The 19058-nt window shown below is 45.5% G+C and overlaps 1 non-coding gene and 2 pseudogenes across 1 annotated transcript; all 3 read left to right on the top strand.

Moving 5' to 3' along the window:
- The first annotated feature begins 284 nt into the window (after positions 1-284).
- LOC141150909 (U2 spliceosomal RNA) lies at positions 285-465 on the top strand (annotated as a pseudogene).
- Positions 466-17426: 16961 nt separating this feature from the next.
- LOC141150733 (U2 spliceosomal RNA) lies at positions 17427-17617 on the top strand. The gene has a single exon (XR_012246856.1). It is a non-coding gene; the product is annotated as a U2 spliceosomal RNA (small nuclear RNA).
- Positions 17618-18725: 1108 nt separating this feature from the next.
- Positions 18726-18817, top strand: LOC141151231 (U2 spliceosomal RNA; annotated as a pseudogene).
- The last annotated feature ends 241 nt before the right edge of the window (positions 18818-19058 follow it).

The raw sequence follows: 19058 nt of genomic DNA, 5'->3' as shown, positions 1-19058 counted from the left end.
CCCTAAAAGTGGCGTAATACCTCTGACAACGTTGTTGACAGAAGTGACCTGGGAGTCAGAAATGCTACCAGTGGTCTTCCCCATGCTGTCTCCATGACATTTGAGCACTGTTCCCATCGATTTGGGCAATTTTTAGGCCCTCTGCAGACCGCCGGGGGGAGCCGCCTGAAAAATGCTCGAGTTTCCCATAGACTTACATTGGGCTCGTTGCTCGGGTCGAGCACCCGAGTGTTCCAATGTGCTCAACCTGAGCATCGAGCACCCGAGCATTTTAGTGCTCGCTCATCACTAATTATATTCCGTCAAAAAAAATCTGTTCTTAACAGTTTAATATATGGTCCCCAGATAGGGGACGTATCAAATATTAAATGGATTTTTAGAACAAGGAGATGGAAAAAGAGCTTGCTCTGTCCACTCCACGCATTGACCTGGTATTGCAGTACCTCCAGGACTGGTCAACCCCCTTCCTAATGCGGTTTCCAAAATCAGAAAGAATTGAATTCAATGCGTTTTGTTTATTTTGCTTGTTTGTCGGTTATTGGGGGGGATTTTTTGGCTTTGCTTTTTTCCCCTCATTTGATTTTTCACGTTAAAAGTTGCCGAAGCCAGATGACAAACTCGTTTCGGTTGAACTTGTGCAACTCTGTTACATTTACTATATGTGCATTGCTTTTACCAATGTAATGTAATGTATTGTATTGTAATGCAATGCAATGCTATCTATCTATTATTGTACACACACCATCTATTTAGCAAATGCCCTTGTTATCAACTGCAGACATTTAAACTCACCTGAGTCAACAGGTAGGTGTTGCTGATTACCCTGCGGTTAAAATTACTTTTTTGGCTTGCTACAATGACTTTTCTGAAATGTTGTCTCCCTCTGGTGGAGCATTGACTTCTTTAATTTCATGCCTGTGGATTATAAAAAAATACCCCAAAAAGTTTGGTCTGTGGCGCTCTTCTTAAGGTCTGCCTATGACTGTCTGTGTGACCTTCCTATTGGTGTTCAGCTCGCCAGGTGTCCTGCCTGCACTAGATGGAATGTGGCAATGGAACACTGCGCATGCCACAATAGGCCCCTGACCTTTAATTGGCTGTGTAGGAGCAGCCATGTTCAGTCTGGTGAACAACCAGCAGCAGCAGGTAAGTAATCAGCAACACTAGTGCTAAGGGGAGACAGCAGCTTGTTTTTTTTCCTTAATTGGTTCTCCTCCCTCCCTCCCTCCCCCTGGTGTTGAGGCGCATGGGAACAGCAGGGGGTGAGGGTGGTGTGTTAAAATAGGTGGAGTTATGCAGATCTAAAATGCGTGGATTGCAGCAGCCACAAGCTGAAAAGTGGAGGCATGTAAGGGATCTAGACTTTGACAACATGTCTTCTTAACAGGAGTCCTGGTGCCCATCGCCATAAGCGAAGATTTCAGGATACGAGGGAGCCATACTAGGCCGAAACCAATTCGGGTTATCGCTTCTCGTCCTTTTGGCAAGATCAGTGGTGAGTTTCTGCTGTTGGTGTTGTTTGGAGGGCAGTTGTGACCAGGATTCCCCCTTGTGGGGCCCTGGTGTCCAATTGAGCGGCGATTGTGTTTATCTGCTGTAAAAATGGTGGAGAAAGCATGTGGATTAAAGGACTCGGTCCGTCTGAAGGTGACTGCAGGTCATGAAGAAGAAATCGGTTTGGACCAAATTTGCGTTGATGTCTTGTAGAACATTAAAGGCTTGAAGGTAACGGATGTATTGGTACTGCAGGATTTTCAGAAAAAAGGGATTTATGATATTACTTTTGTTTCTTTGAGTATGTGCCAGAGAATGTACATGGAGTTGGTACGAATGAAGGAAAAAAAGGAAGTGGAATGCCTAGAGTTTATCGTGCTGGAACCTCTGTTCCAGCAGACATATATAAGTATGTGGTTGTGCACATGTATAACCCTAAGGTTCCGGATGAGACTGTTTATAATTTTTTAGCTCGGTATTTTTGTGAGGTTAAATTTGTGGGAAGAATGAGGAACAAACACAATTATCTAAATGGCAAGAGGAGATATGTTGTGAAACTGAGACCGGATGATAGAGCTATTGGGGGTGCCAAGAGCATTCCTGCACAATTTTCTATCGGAGGAGAAAGGGGATTTTGTTTTCATAATGGACAGATGGAACATTGTAGGAAGTGTCATGAGTTTGGACATGTGCAAAAAGATTGTCCTGTGCAAGGTGATGTTTGTAGGGGTTGTGGGAAATCTGGTCATGCTGCAAGTTGTTGCCAAATGAAGACGGTGTGTGATTTGTGTGGACATGAAGATCACCTTGCAAGGAAATGCAAATTGTTGGCTCAGATTCCTAGGTCACAGGTGGACGCTGAAGAGAGGCAGAAGAAGGCTCGGCAGGATAGTGGGGAGGAGGACGAAGGCTCAAACTCAGAGGGAGAAATCCAAACACAAGATGGTGGTAGGGAAAGAGAACATGCAGTGCCCAAGATGGAGGAAAATAGGCAGAGCCGGAAGAAAGTTGGTTTGAGGGAGGTGCTGGAAGTAATGGAGACAGTAGCTGATGTGCATGACCCAGGTGATGGGATGGATTTGTCTAATATGGCAGAGTCCGTGAATCCTGTTTTGGGAAGAGAGGGGGGTGAGGAAATAGAGGTTTTGGAGGAGGAGGAGGATAGAACTGTAACCCCTCGGCAGTATGTTAGGGTTGACAGTGATTGGAGTGAAAATGGGGAGGAAGATGATGGCAAGGAGGAGAGTTATGCCTCCGTGATTAAAAGAAGTAAGGTGGAGGGGTGCTGGTGTGGGGGGCAGGAAGATCCAGTCTCCCTAAAGATCAGGTTCTTCTAACAGGAACTCGCATCTTGAGTCGCCTGATATGCGTAGAAAAGTGGGTGGGTGGGAGGAGTGGGTTTCCTCCTGGTTCATGATGGAACAGGTATGGTGGAGATTTTTTCCTGTTGCTATGATGGCGTTGTGTGTTACTTCTCTGAATGTACGAGATATTGGTTCTGCTTGTAGGAGAGCAGGGATACTGGATTACATTGAGCGTGTGAATGCAGATATTGTCAGTCTGCAGGAATGTATAATTAAATCTGCCCCGCATGAGAGTGAGTGGAATAAGGGGTAATCCTTTTGGTCCCCATGCTCAGAAAACAGGAATGAAGGGGTGGGCATTTTATTGTGTAATTCTAGTCTAAAGGTTTTAGAGTTTAAAGTAATCATACCTGGGAGATGTTTGATTAGTGGAGTTTTTAGGTCAGCGGGTATGGGTTTTAATGTTTATGCCCCTGCAGATAAACTAGCAAGAGTTGGGTTTTTGGAGTCTTTAAAGTTGTTTTTACCAGGCAGAGACTTCACTATAGTGGCTGGAGATTTTAATTGTGTCAGATCTGCAAAAGATCGTAAGAGCTCTACGGAAGGTAGGACTGATGTCACTTCTAATATTTTAAATCAGATTGTGCAGGATTTACATTACACGGATGCTGGTCTGATGATTGGGCCAAGTGATAAGTTCACATACATATCAGATAGTGGACATAGTAGTTCCCAAATTGACTAAGTTTTTACGTCTGAGGGGATTAAGGTGGCCAAATGCAACCACGTGATGATGACTTTTTCCGACCACAAGATGGAAGTGGTAGATCTGTGTATAGCTGAGTCCCTGGCTTTTGGAAAGGGACTCTGGAAGCTGAACGTAAGCCTGCTGGAAGAGGAGAGTGTTAAGGCTGGTTTTAATAAAGTGTTTTTGTCTTGTGTGTCTGAACAACACCTTTTTAAAGACTTGCTGGAGTGGTGGGACTGGGCCAAGGAGAAATTTGTATGTTATTTTAAAGGGGTGTGTTTTAGGAAAGCGAAAGCCAAAAGGGATCATGATGCTGCTGTTTTTCAGAACTGGAAGTACTCCATAAGTTTAAGAGGGCGGGGATGGAGGTGGATAAAGAGATTGCAGATTTGAAGGATGTGCTGAAGAAGATACTTATTGAAAAAGGGAAGACTATTATGTTTATGGCAAAAATAAAGCACATGGAGGAAAATGAGCAATGTTCGAGATATTTAAAAAAAAAAAATGTTTTAAACCTAAAGGGGTTTTTAAGTTTATTTTTTCTCCTGCTGGTGAGGTATGTGGGGATGAGATGATTGGCAGTATTCTTTCCTTTTATGAAACACTCTTCTCAAACGATAGTAGAGCCAGTGATGCGGATATGAATGATTATTGTAAAGTATTAACTAATAATATTTCTGAGGAGAAAATTGAGTTTTTAAGTGGGGAGGTTGGGAAAGATGAAATTAGATGTGCGGTGAATGACTTGGCGAAAGGCAAGATGCCAGGCTGTGATGGTCTTCCTGCTGAATTTTATGTTGCATTTTGGGAAATTATAGGTGTGGAGTTTTCCCATGTGGTGCAATATGGTTTTACTCATGGGATTTCATCGGTTTCTATGAGGAGGGGGATTGTTACACTGATTCATAAGAAAGGGACATGAGGGATATTAAAAATTGGAGGCCCATAACACTGTTAAACTGTGATTACAAAATTATTTTGAAAATTGTAGCTGGTAGACTGACAGATGTGATAGGTGATATGGTGGGGGAATATCAGGCATGTGCAGTGCCTGGTAGGAAAATTTCACATAATTTGCTGCCTCTAGGAGACTTAATTTATCTGGCTAATTTGAATAACAACGCTCTTTACAGTCGGTGGACCTTGAGAAAGCATGTGATAAAGTATCACATAGATTTTTGTTCTCTGCTTTAAGTCACCTTGGTGTTCCAGATAAATTATTGATGGTCAATAAGAGTTTTTAATGTGGGGTCAGTAGTAGAGATGAGCGGTGTTCGACTAGAACTGTTCGCCAATCTCAAATTCGAGCTGTTTTGGGCGGTGTTCGAGTTGTTCGACGAACCCGAACGATTTGCAAAAAATTCGGCTGTTCGAGGTTATGTTTGATAACTGTTCGTGCACCAAAAGCGTGTCCTGCATGTCTGGCGCTATTTAGAGCACCAATCATGCAGGGATTGTCTGCCACTCACTGTAATGCCACAGCCATGGTGGTTGTGGCATTACAGTGATTGCCCAAATCGATGGGAACAGTGCTCACAGTGAAACATGAAAAGCCGGCAATTCAGCAGCGGCATACACCGGTACCCGACAATTTAGAACCGAAAGAATAGAGCTTCACACATAGATTAGATAGATAGAAACATGTCAGCCACATATATATGAAGTACAGTGACAGTGTTGCTTACTGTACTTGTCATTTAGTGTAAAGGATTTATCAAAAAAAATAATAGTGTTTTCATGCACCGTCTCTTTAAAAAAGCCGGCCGGCAATTCAGCAGCGTACCCGACAATTTATAACAGAAAGAATAGAGCATCACACATAGATTAGATAGATAGAAACATGTCAGTCACATATATAAGAAGTACAGTGACAGTGTTGCTTACTGTACTTGTCATTTAGTGTAAAGGATTTATTAAAAAAAATAATAGTGTTTTCATGCACTGTCTCTTTAAAAAAGCCGGCCGGCATTTCAGCAGCGGTACCCGACAATTTAGAATAGAAGGAATAGAGCTTCACACATAGATTAGATAGATAGAAACATGTCAGTCACATATATATGAAGTACAGTGACAGTGTTGCTTACTGTACTTGTCATTTAGTGTAAAGGATTTATTAAAAAAAATATTAGTGTTTTCATGCACTGTCTCTTTAAAAAAGCCGGCCGGCATTTCAGCATCTGTACCCGACAATTTAGAATGGAAGGAATAGAGCATCACACATAGATTAGATAGATAGAAACATGTCAGTCACATATATAAGAAGTACAGTGACAGTGTTGATTACTGTACTTGTCATTTAGTGTTAAAATAAAGGATTTATTTAAAAAAAAAATTGGCGTGGGGTTCCCCGTAATTTTAAGCTCTAGCGGAGGTTAAGCAGACGGCTGGGGCAGATGTTTGAAGCCTGGGAAGGGGGTAATACCCACGGAGCTTCCCAGGCTACTAATATCAGCCCCCAGCGGAATACCTAGCCTTTACTAGCTATTAAAATGGGGGACCCCCCCAAAAAAATGACGTGGGGTCCCCCCTATTTTAATAGCTAGCAAAGGCTAGGCAGACAGCTGGGGGCTGATATTAATAGCCCAGGAAGGGTGCCATGAATATTGGCCCCCTCCCAGGCTAGAAACACCAGCCGTCAGCCGCCCCAGAAATGGCGCATCCATAGGATGCGCCAATTCTGGCACTTAGCCTCGCTCTTCCCACTGCCCTGTAGCGGTGGCAGTGGGGTAATAGGGCTGGGGTTGATGTCAGCTTATAATGCCAGCTGACATCAAGCCCAGGTTAGTAATGGAGAGGCGTCTATAAGACACCCCCATTACTAACCCCATAGTCAAAGTTAAAAGAAAACACAAACACCCAGAATAAAGTCCTTTAATTGAAATAAAGACACAATCCTTTATTGTTCTAAATTAAACCATACTTACCATCACGCCCATTCCAGCTGAAGCCAATGTCTTCTACAATAAAAGTAAAATAATAAAGCAACCTCATCCTTACCTTTCCATGGTTCCCAGGACAGCTCCAGCTCTGCTACATCGAGATGACAGGCTGGACCGCAGCAGAAAGCTGCCATCCAGCCTGTCATCCCGCAGACACTGAGAAGCGCAGGCATGCTTGCGCTCCTCAGTGTCTCGCTGTGACGGCATAAAGATGAGCCGACAATGAACTCGGCTCACCTCATGCACGTCACTGACAGCGTGGGAGAATTCTCCTGCACTCAGCGCTTCAGCGTGAGAATTTTCCCACGCTGTCAGTGACGTGCATGAGGTGAGCCGAGTTCATTGGACATGAATGAGCTCACCTCATGCACGTCACTGACAGCGTGGGAAAATTCTCACGCTGAAGCGCTGAGTGCAGGAGAATTTTCCCACGCTGTCAGTGACGTGCATGAGGTGAGCTCATTCATGTCCATTGAACTCAGCTGACCTCATGTACGTCACTGACAGCGTGGGAGAATTCTCCTGCACTCAGCGCTTCAGCGTGAGAATTTTCCCACGCTGTCAGTGACGTGCATGAGGTGAGCTCATTCATGTCCAATGAACTCGGCTCACCTCATGCACGTCACTGACAGCGTGGGAAAATTCTCACGCTGAAGCGCTGAGTGCAGGAGAATTCTCCCACGCTGTCAGTGACGTGCATGAGGTGAGCCGAGTTCATTGTCGGCTCATCTTTATGCCGTCACAGCGAGACACTGAGGAGCGCAAGCATGCCTGTGCTTCTCAGTGTCTACGGGATGACAGGCTGGATGGCAGCGTTCTGCTGTGGTCCAGCCTGTCATCTCGATGTAGCAGAGCTGAAGCTGTCTGGGAACCATGGAAAGGTAAGGATGAGGTTGCTTTATTATTTTACTTTTATTGCAGGAGATCGTTGGCTTCAGCTGGAATGGGCGTGATGGTAAGTATAGTTTAATTTAGAACAATAAAGAATTGTGTGTTTATTTCAATTAAAGGACTTTTTTCTGGGTGTTGTGTTTTTTTTAAATACTTTACTAGAAATTCATGGTGGTCATGTCTAATATTGGCGTGACCCCATGAATTTCGGGCTTAGGGCCAGCTGATAATGCCAAGCTGGCCCTAACCCCTTTATTACCCAGTGAGCCACCGCACCAGGGCCCTGGATGAGTTGGGTACAGCGCCAGAAGATAGCGCTTCTATGAACGCGCCATTTTCCGGGGTGGCTGCGGACTGCAATTTGCAGCTGGGGGGACCCAGAAAGCTTGGGCCTCCCTGCGCTGCAGATTCCAGCCCCCAGCTGCCTAGTTGTACCTGGCTGGACACAAAAATAGGGCGAAGCCCCACGTATTTTTTTTTTTAATTATTTCATGAAATTCATGAAATAATTAAGAAAAAAAGGGCTTCCCTATATTGTTGTGTCCGGCCAGGTACAAATAGGCAGCTGGTGGTTGGGGGCAGCCCGTTCCTGCCTGCTGTACCTGGCTGGACACAAATATAGTGCGAAGCCCCACGTCAATTTTTTTTAAAATTATTTCATGAAACTAGATGGTGGCCCGATTCTAACGCATCGGGTATTCTAGAATATGTATGCGGCAGACCCGGCGCAATCAGCAGAGCGGTGTTTAAATTTGGCGCCAAAATCGCTGACTAGTCGCGGCCAGCAACCGCGACCAATCAGCAAAGCGGTGTTGAAATTTGGCGACTATATCACTGATTGGTCACGGCCGGCGGTCGCGACTAATCAGCAGAGCGGGGTTTAAATTTTGCGCCAATAATGCTGATAGGTTGTGGTCGCGACCAATCAGCAAAGCGGTGTTTAAATTTGGCGCCAATAATGGTGATTGGTCACGACCTCGACCATTCAGCAGAGCGGTGTTTAAATTTGGCGGCAACAATGTTGATTAGTCGCGGCCAGCGGTCACGACCAATCAGCAGAGCGGGGTTTAAATTTGGCGCCAATAATGCTGATTGGTCGCAATCGCCGGCCGCGACCAATCAGCAGAGCGGTGTTTAAATTTGGCGTCAAAATCGCTGATTGGTCGCGCAAGGCAACTGTGACCAATCAGCAGAGCGGGGTTTAAATTTGGCGCCAATACTGCTGATTGGTCGCGGCCGGCAACCGTGACCAATCAGCCGAGCAGGGTTTAAATTTGGCGCCAATACTACTGATTGGTCGCGGATGGCGACCGTGATCAATCAGCAGAGCGGTGTTTAAATTTGGCGCCAATAATGCTGATTAGTCGCGGCCGGCATCCGCGACCAATTAGCAGAGCGGGGTTTAAATTTGGCGCCAATCTCGCTGATTGGTCGCGGCTGGAGTCCGCGACCAATCAGCAGAGCGTTGTTTAAATTTGGCGCCAATCTCACTGATTGGACGCGTCTGGCGTCCGCGACCAATCAGCAGAGCGTTGTTTAAATTTGGCGCCAAGCTCGCTGATTGGTCGCGGCCGCTATTTAAATGTGGCGCCCAAATCGGTGATTGGTCGCAGGCAGCGTCCGCGACCAATCAGCAGAGCGGTGTTTAACTTTAGCGCCAAGATCACTGATTGGTCGCATGCGGAGAGCGCGACCAATCAGCTAATCGTATTGGTGAGGACCGGGGAGCGCCGCTGCCTGGTCGGATACTTCCGTTGCAAGAAGCCGGGAGATGAGCGACTGCTCGCAGCAGAAGTATCCCGACCCGCAGCGCCGCTCCCCGGTCCTCCCTTGACACCCTAGCCGCTGATGTCCCCACAGTATCCGCATGGTGTTACAAAGATCCGGACATTTGTGTTAAAAGTCGCCGATTGGTCGCGGGCGCTGCCCGCGACCAATCACCGATTTGGGCGCCAAATTTAAATATCGGCCGCAACCAATCACCAATCTTGGCTCCACATTTAAACACCGCTGTGCTGATTGGTCGCCGACGCTGGGCGCGACCAATCACCGATTTTGGCGCCACATTTAAATATCGGCCGCGACCAATCACCGATCTTGGATCCACATTTAAACAACGCTGTGCTGATTGGTCGCGGCCGATATTTAAATGTGGCGCCCAAATCGGTGATTGGTCGCGGTCTTGGCGCGCGACCAATCACTGATCTTGCCGCCAAAGTTAAACACTACCGTGCTGATTGGTCGCGGACGCTGCCCGCGACCAATCACCGATTTGTGCGCCAAATTTAAATATCAGCCTCATGCACGTCACTGACAGCGTGGGAAAATTCTCCTGCACTCAGCGCTTCAGCGTGAGAATTCTCCCACGCTGTCAGTGACGTACATGAGGTGAGCTGAGTTCATTGGACATGAGCTCACCTCATGCACGTCACTGACAGCGTGGGAAAATTCTCACGCTGAAGCGCTGAGTGCAGGAGAATTTTCCCACGCTGTCAGTGACGTGCATGAGGTGAGCTGAGTTCATTGGACATGACCTCGTCTCATCTTTATGCCGTCACAGCCAGACACTGAGGAGCGGAAGCATGCCTGCGCTTCTCAGTGTCTGCGGGATGACAGGCTGGATAGCAGCGTTCTGCTGCGGTCCAGCCTGTCATCTCGATGTAGCAGAGCTGGAGCCATCGTGGGAACCATGGGAAGGTAAGGATGAGGTTGCTTTATTATTTTTCTTTTATTGCAGGAGATCGTTGGCTTCAGCTGGAATGGGCGTGATGGTAAGTATAGTTTAATTTAGAACAATAAAGAATTGTGTCTTTATTTCAATTAAAGGACTTTATTCTGGGTGTTTGTGTTTTTTTTAACTTTGACTATGGGGTTAGTAATGGGGGTGTCTTATAGACGCCTCTCCATTACTAACCTGGGCTTGATGTCAGCTGGCATTATAAGCTGACATCAACCCCAGCCCTATTACCCCCTGCCACCGCACCAGGGCAGCGTGGAAGAGCGAGGCTAAGTGCCAGAATTGGCGCATCCTATGGATGCGCCATTTCTGGGGCGACTGACGGCTGGTGTTTCTAGCCTGGGAGGGGGCCAATATTCATGGCACCCTTCCTGGGCTATTAATATCAGCCCCCAGCTGTTTGCCTAGCCTTTGCTAGCTATTAAAATAGGGGGGACCCCACGTCATTTTTTTGGGGGGGTCCCCCATTTTAATAGCTAGTAAAGGCTATGTATTCAGCTGGGGGCTGATATTAGTAGCCTGGGAAGCTCCGTGGGTATTACCCCCTTCCCAGGCTTCAAACATCTGCCCCAGCCGTCTGCTTAACCTCCGCTAGAGACTAAAATTACGGGGACCCCCACGCCAATTTTTTTTTTAATAAATCCTTTATTTTAACACTAAATGACAAGTACAGTAATCAACACTGTCACTGTACTTCATATATATGTGACTGACATGTTTCCATCTATCTAATCTATGTGTGATGCTCTATCTTTCTGTTCTAAATTGTCGGGTACAGATGCTGAATTGCCGGCCGGCTTTTTTAAAGAGACAGTGCATGAAAACACTTATTTTTTTAAATAAATCCTTTACACTAAATGACAAGTACAGTAACCAACACTATCACTGTACTTATTATATATGTGATTGGCATGTTTATATCTATCTATGTGTGATGCTCTATTCTTTCTCTTATAAATTGTCGGGTACCGATGCTGAATTGCCGGCCGGCTTTTTTAAAGAGACGGTGCATGAAAACACTATTATTTTTTTAAATAAATCCTTCACACTAAATGACAAGTACAGTAAGCAACACTGTCACTGTGCTTCTTATATGTGTGACTGACATGTTTCTATCTATCTAATCTATGTGTGAGGCTCTATTCCTTCTTGTCTAAATTGTCGGGTACCGGTGTATGCCGCTGCTGAATTGCCGGCCGGCTTTTTTAAAGAGAGCGTCTTCTGAGCAGTTTGTCAGCTTTTGGACACCTTTGAAGGTGTTTTCTATGTGTTTCTATGTGTTTTTGTTTGCCTGCCATTGGTTTTAACGGTGTTCGACGGTGTTCTAAGGTGTTCGACGAACAGTTCGACGAACAGTTCCTCGAACCGAACCGAACCCGAACACTACGGGGGTGGCTCAACACTAGTCAGTAGCCAGATTTTAATTAAAGGGCATGTGAGTTCCAGTTTTAATATGTTATCAGGAGTTAGGCAGAGTTGTCCCCCGTCACCAATCCTTTTTATTTGTGTGGTGGAGGCCCTTTGAAAAAGTGTGCAAGTTGACAAGTGTGTGGCTGGTGTTTATATTCCTGGGGGATCCGGAGGTCCAGTTAAGTCTTTAAGTTATATGGATGATATTGTTTTTACTTGTGGTACACAAGCGGATCTTAATCGATGGAATTTGCGTTATAGGATATTTTGTTTTTTGGCTAGCATGGCTGTGAATTGGGGAAGTGCCAGCTTTGTAACTTTGGGAGGCAGGTTGAGGTTAAGGTGGCAGGGGTGGAGAGTAGGGAGGAAATTGAGGTTCTTGGTGTCATCTTCGAGAAGGAGCTGAAAGGGAAAAGCAGCCTGAAGATTCGAGAAGACAAAATGGATCAGAAGTTGAACTTTTGGAAACTAAGGAACCTGTCGCTGAGAGGGAAAGTGCTGATAGTCAAGTCTGTGATTCTCCCGCTTCTGCTGTACACCGCTTTGATTTTTCCGCCTGCTGTTCTTTGGACCAAGAGAGTGACAAGGAAACTGTTTGTGTTTTTTTGGGGTTCCAAAATGGAGAAACTTAGAAGAGGAATGATTTTGTGTTCTGTGGAAAATGGGGTTTGTGATATTCCTAACATTGACTTATTTTTAAGAATGCATTATGTTTTGAATATTTATAAATTATCCCATTGCAAGAACAGGACTGCGGACATGTGCAAATATTTAGCAGGACGGCTTTTCCAGAAGTGGAGCTGGTGTGAGAAGGACTTAAGAAAACCAGTTTTGTTTGTGATACCGTTTTTTTTATGTGGTGCTTAGGTCCTTCTATGATCAAAATGGGATAAGCTCCATGGTTAGACCTGATAAAAAGCAGATTGTCTCAGGTATTAAGAAGAAGGAGGTGTTATGTGATGTGTCGTTTTGTAATAATGCACAGTCTGGACAGGTGTGGAAGCTATTTTTCATGCGTGGAATCAGCAACAGACAGAAGGATGTTACCTGGATGGCGTTGCATGGATGCTTGCCAACAAGTGCTTTTTAGAATGGATGGGGCATGAAGGTTCAAGAATTATGCCCTAGGGAAGGTTGGAATAAGGTGGAGACGATACAGCATATTTTTTGGGACTGTTTTTTTACTAAATAAGTTTTTACCCTGTTGTTAAGTATAATGAAACAGGAGAAAAGGCAAGTATATTGGCTTACAAAAGTTTATTATAATTTCATGTTAAAAAATCCATATATAGATGGTAAAACAGTAAGATGCAGACAAACAGATCCAAAAGAAAAATAATAATCCATATTATCAAAAAGAAATAGAGATAACAGTAGAGTGGAGCAGAGTAAGAAAGAATGTGACACTTAGTATATGGGGATCACATATACCATAGTCCTGTACAGTAACTCCATTGCTACAATGCATATCATGTACATGGTATAGGTAACTCACCCCAAAGTGTCACACGTAGCTAGGGACAGGTAAGGGCCGGTGTCTGTCAGGGAGTGCAGCCTCGACGCGCGTTTCGCAGGTGCTTTTTCGAGAAATGAGAAAGCAAGCAATGAGAGGCGTAAATGGCAAGGGCACAAGGACCTTTTTTAAATGTATAGCTCCGCCCCCTATAGGCATCACGTGTAAGGTCATGTGATAATTCAGGATGGCCGTCAACGGAGAGGTACAGGCGGCGCATACATTGGGAGAGTCAGCGCCCCCCGGAGTCCCGCACCGCCCATCATGATGCGGGCGCGATCCGGAAGTGTCAAGGAAACAACATCCGAGAGGCACGCCAGCGCCATGGAGATGGGCGACGCGAGAGCAGGGGGAGCGAGTGGCCCAGCGCATGCGCACAGTAGAACCCCAAAGACGGTTCCCTATATGACGCTGCAGTGAAATACAGCTCCGTGCTGATAGGGACCCTGTGACTGCGGCAGAGAGGGAGGCCTTGGATAATCTGGAGGATCTCCTACAAGAGCAGTTTCAACCATTTACCACAGGTGGGTTGCCACAAACTAGAAAACCCAGGTCCACCAAATTCCCTCCCTTGTCTCTCTGTCCTGCTATTGAGATCTTCGTGCGTGCAGAGGCTGAGGAATTGGGGCGCCTCCCTACCAGTAGGCGTTTTGATAACCTCACCTACTCTCATTGTACGGCACTCAATCAATTACGATCCTTGCCTGATACAGTTATTAAACCAGCAGACAAGGGAGGGAATATTGTTTTGTGGCCTTGCTCTCAATATGAGAAAGAAGCGTTACGCCAACTCAGAGACCCCCAGATTTATACAAAATTATCATTTAACCCCACGGTCTCCTTCTCTGACGCACTCCAGGGGATCTTGGGTCGGGCATGTGATTCGGGTATAATCGATAAACGTACTGTTGAGGCTTTGACGGTCCGTTTCCCGAAAACTGACACATTTTACTTACTTCCGAAAATACACAAGGACACCCTCAATCCGCCTGGACGTCCGATTGTGTCTGGTTTGGACGGTTTGTATGGCCCCATTTCTCAGTATATTGATAGCCACCTACGCCCATTAGTTGGAAATCTCCCATCTTACATCAAAGACACAACGGACGTCCTGACCCGGGTTGACGGCGCCCTTGTTACGGATGACACCCTCCTGGTCACGGCCGACGTCGAGAGCCTTTACACCTGTATTAGCCACGATCTTGGTCTGTCTGCAGCTCGCCTCTTCCTGGGGGGTTCCAACCTGAGCGGCCCTTCTAGAGAATTCATCCTCGAGCTCCTCCAGTTTGTCCTTTGCCATAATTATTTTTTATTTGAAGATAGAATATACCTCCAAATCCGTGGCACGGCGATGGGGGCGGCCTGCGCCCCCTCGTACGCCAATCTCTTCCTGGGTGCCTGGGAGAGGGAGATCTTTGGTGATGGGGGGACGCGGGGCGCAGACCGTGTCGTGTCATGGATGAGGTATATTGACGATATTTTATTTTTTTGGCATGGGACAGTGGAGGAGCTCGATGATTTCATGGCACGTTTGAATTCCAATTATCGTGCTGTGAAACTGATGTATACTTACCATCATCCCACGCGGATCGATTTTCTGGATATTAGACTTTTAGTAGATTCAGAGGGTCGTATCCAGACTGATCTATTTAGAAAATCCACCTCAGTGAATTCTCTGATACATGCTGCTTCTGCACATGATTCATCAACCATTCAGGCCGTTCCTGTTGGACAATTCCTCAGGATGAGGCGTATCTGCTCCACGGACACGGATTTCGAGAGACGTGCCTTAGATCTGGCGGCACGTTTCCGACAATGTGGCTATAGCAATCGATGTATCGGCCGTGGCTATAGGAGGGCACGTAATACCCCTTGGAACAGCCTTATTCATCCCCCTCCCAGACACCCTCATGGGGTACCGGAGAGGATCCGCTACATCTCCACATTCAATCATGAGTGGGGGTCCATGCGGCGGATCCTCTCTCGGCAATGGAACATCCTAAGCGCGGAGCCTTCCCTTCGGGAATATATTGGAGAAGCTCCGTGTATGACACCACGACGATCGAGCACTCTAGGGGACTTATTAGTTAATAGTCACTATGTTCCTCCTGTTTCCAACCCTTTCGGATCCCGTGGCCCTAGGTTGGGTACTTTCCCATGTGGCCACTGTGTGGCCTGTACTAATGTCCTACGAAGTACGTCGTTCACGAGCTCTGACGGCTCCCATCATTCCGATATTCGCCACTATATTTCCTGTAGCACGTCACATGTGGTATATTATGCCACATGTGGGCGTGGGTTAATATATGTTGGTTTAACATCTAGGGAGCTACGCATCAGGGTTCGTGAACACGTCAGGGACATTGGTGAGGCCCGGTCAGCCACTGATCCCTGGGAGCTCAAGACACTGCCTCAACATTTCAGGACTGCTCATAATTGTGATTCGCGCTCACTGAACATACGGGGCATTGATGTAGTTGGTTTGGGCTCTCAGGGTGGGAATGCCAAACGCCTCCTGGCACAAAAGGAGGCGAGGTGGATTATTACCCTGGACACCATGGTGCCACGGGGTCTGAATGAGAACTTGGGGTTCGCGCCATTTCTCTAATTTCACCTGTCCTGGTTCTGCGGTTTATGTGGATCTTGCCATGTGTCCATATTTTACTTTTTGGACTATGTAAGGCTTTATGTTATTTGTTTTTTATTTTTTGATGTGCTCTCCTGTGACCCCTGCAGCATATGTATTGTTTATATACAGGTGCTATTTGGGTTCTCTGTCTTTTTAACCTCTTTTATTTTTTAATTACGTTTCTGATTTTCTTCTTCTTTGTGATTTATTCTCAAAGGACCTTATTGGATTTCTTCCCTGATGTCCAGATACCAGATGTGTCAGAACTCTCCCAACAACGATTAATTAAATATATATATCTCTTGGAGGAGTGATTAGCAACAATATATCTGTCTGTTCACCATGGTGTTGTTGTTATTTGTCTTTGTTTCATGTGTCTTATTTATATGTATGTGTTGTACTATCTTTTCTCTTTGCCCCCTCCTCCTTTTTCTATTCCCCTTCTCTTATATTTATATATATATTTTTTTGCTATCATTATTCATTATTTTTTGTCCCCAATTATTCTGCTGTATTCCCCTGTCTATTCATATCCCCCTATATCTTTACAATGCATGACAGCCCCTATCAGCACGGAGCTGTATTTCTCTGCAGCGTCATATAGGGAACCGTCTTTGGGCGACTCGCTCCCCCTGCTCTCGCGTCGCCCATCTCCATGGCGCTGGCGCGCCTCCCGGATGTTGTTTCCTTGACACTTCCGGGTCGCGCCCGCGTCATGATGGGCGGTGCGGGACTCCGGGGGGCGCTGACTCTCCCAATGTATGCGCCGCCTGTACCTCTCCGCTGACGGCCATCCTGAATTATCACATGACCTTACACGTGATGCCTATAGGGGGCGGAGCTATACATTTAAAAAAGGTCCTTGTGCCCTTGCCATTTACGCCTCTCGAAAAAGCACCCGCGAAACGCGAGTCAAGGCTGCCCTCCCTGACAGACACCGGCCCTTACCTGTCCCTAGCTACGTGTGACACTTTGGGGTGAGTTACCTATACCATGTACATGATATGCATTGTAGCAATGGAGTTACTGTACAGGACTATGGTATATGTGATCCCCATATACCAAGTGTCACATTCTTTCTTACTCTGCTCCACTCTACTGTTATCTCTATTTCTTTTTGATAATCTGGATTATTATTTTTCTTTTGGATCTGTTTGTCTGCATCTTACTGTTTTACCATCTATATATGGATTTTTTAACATGAAATTATAATAAACTTTTGTATGCCAATATACTTGCCTTTTCTCCTGTGTCATTATATTCTGTTCAAGTTGGCTACATAATATGGGGTGTGAGTGGTTATTTATCCACACCACCCTATTTTGAATCTCAAAATGTGGGCTATTGTGTTTCTCATCCTGTTGTTAAGTATGTTTGTTGCTTTAGTTGATTTTCATTGTTATGATTTTGAAAGGATTTTAATAGGTCAAGATTTTAAGTACTCACAAAGGAAGCTGGCAAGCTGGATTATTTTTACCATATATAAAGAGGTTTTATGGGACGTTCGGAATTTGGTGATTTTTAAAAAGATTGTTCTTTCCCCCATGGAATGCAGAAGGATTTTTCTTGCTAGACTGTTTTATGTCTATTTATTGGATAAAAAGAAGTATGGTGAGACAGCAGCAGAAGCACTCTGGAACTTTTCACATTGGACTTCTTACAGTAAGTAATAGTTAATTGCGGGGTTGTGTTTTTTGGACTTTGTTTTCTTTTTCTGAATGATGATTTAATAACCTGTTATGTGAAAATGCACTATGATGCATAAATTAATGTGGGTCTTAATCTGAGTAAAAAAAAAATCTGTTTTTATCAGTTTAATATCTGATACGTCCCCTATCTGGGGACCATATATTAAATGGATTTTTAGAACAGGGAGATGGAAAAAGAGCTTGCTCTGTCCACTCCACGCATTGACCTGGTATTGCAGTATCTCCAGGACCGGTGCACCCCTTCTTTAATGCAGTTTCTAAAATCAGAAAGAATTGAATTCAATGTTTTTTGTTCATTTGCTTGTTTGTCGGATTTTGGGATGGACTCTTTGGCTTTGCTTTTCTTCTCCTCATTGGATTTTTCATGTTAAAAGTTGCAGAAGCCAGATGACAAGCTCATTTTGGTTCAACTTCAGCAACTGTGCATTGCATTGCCATGTACTGTAATGCAATGCTATCTATCTAGCTCTCCCTCTTTACTTCCTTTTGGATAAATGGACATATTAGGCAAGCATTTTGGAGCTTTCACCTAACTAACTACAGGTGGTGAAATAAGCTGCACAATATAATTGACCTTTCAGTATATTGTTGCACACACACCATCTATTTAGCAAATGCCCTTGTTATCAACAGCAGCCTTTTAAACTCACCTGAGCTAACAGGTATGTGCGCTGGTTACTCTGCTGCACTTAAAATTTATTTTTTGGTTTGCTACAATGCCTTTTCTGAAACGTTGTCTCCCTCTGCTGGAACACTGACTTCTTTCATTTAATGCCTGCAGACTATAAAAAATAACCCAACCCAAAAAGTTTGGTTGATTAGTCTGTGGCATTCTTTTAAACTGTTGCTTATGGCGGTCTCTGTGAGCTTCTCAGTGACATTCAGCCAGCCAGGTATCCTGCCTGCAGTAGATGGAATGTGGCAATGGAACGCTGGCTGCGCGTGTCATAATAGGCTCTGAGCCTTTATATACCTGCGCACAGCAGCAGCCACCTTCAGTCTGCTGCTGGACAGCCAGCAGCAGCAGCAGGAGAGGTAAGTAATCAGCAGCCCTCCTGCTAAGGGTAGACAGCTGCTCGTTCCACCCCCCCCGCCTTAATTGGTTCTCCTCCCTTCCACCGGTGTTGAGGCGGGTGGGAAAAGCAGGGGGTGAGGGTGCTGTGCTAAAAGAGGTGGAGTTATGCAGATCTAAAACGCGTGGATTGCAGCAGCAGCAAGCCGAAAAGTGCAGGCATGTAAGGGATCTAGAGGTTGACAACATGTCTTCTTAACGGGAGTCCAGGTGCCCATCTCCACAAATGGACTTTTCAGGATCCTTGGGTGGCACCGTAGTCCGAAACCAATTCTGGTTATCGCTTCTCGGCCTTTTGGCTAAGATCAAGTGTAGTATCTTTCGAAAAGGCGGTTTTGGATGTTGGCCGCCCTAGTAGATTGATACATTATGCACACTGGGGTTTAGGCGCTTGTTAGTACGCCAGGTGGCTAATATAGTCATCTGGTGGAAAGCATGGCCCCCCAGGATCGACGCCATTGGGCCGGGGAAGATCGAAAGCCCGAATTGTGAAGTGCCCCAGGAGTGGTGACCCTGGGGTGCCTTAACTCACTGGGATTGGGAACCCCACTTGAGTTTATGGCACACTTGCACAAGCACTTCAATATTTCTTTCTTCGCACACACCCTTATT

This window comes from Phyllobates terribilis, unplaced genomic scaffold (assembly GCF_046119375.1).
Source record: "Phyllobates terribilis strain yellow unplaced genomic scaffold, ASM4611937v1 Scaffold_5__5_contigs__length_657084704, whole genome shotgun sequence".
In the NCBI taxonomy this organism is placed as follows: domain Eukaryota; kingdom Metazoa; phylum Chordata; class Amphibia; order Anura; family Dendrobatidae; genus Phyllobates; species Phyllobates terribilis.
This window is presented reverse-complemented; position numbering and strand designations above follow the sequence as displayed.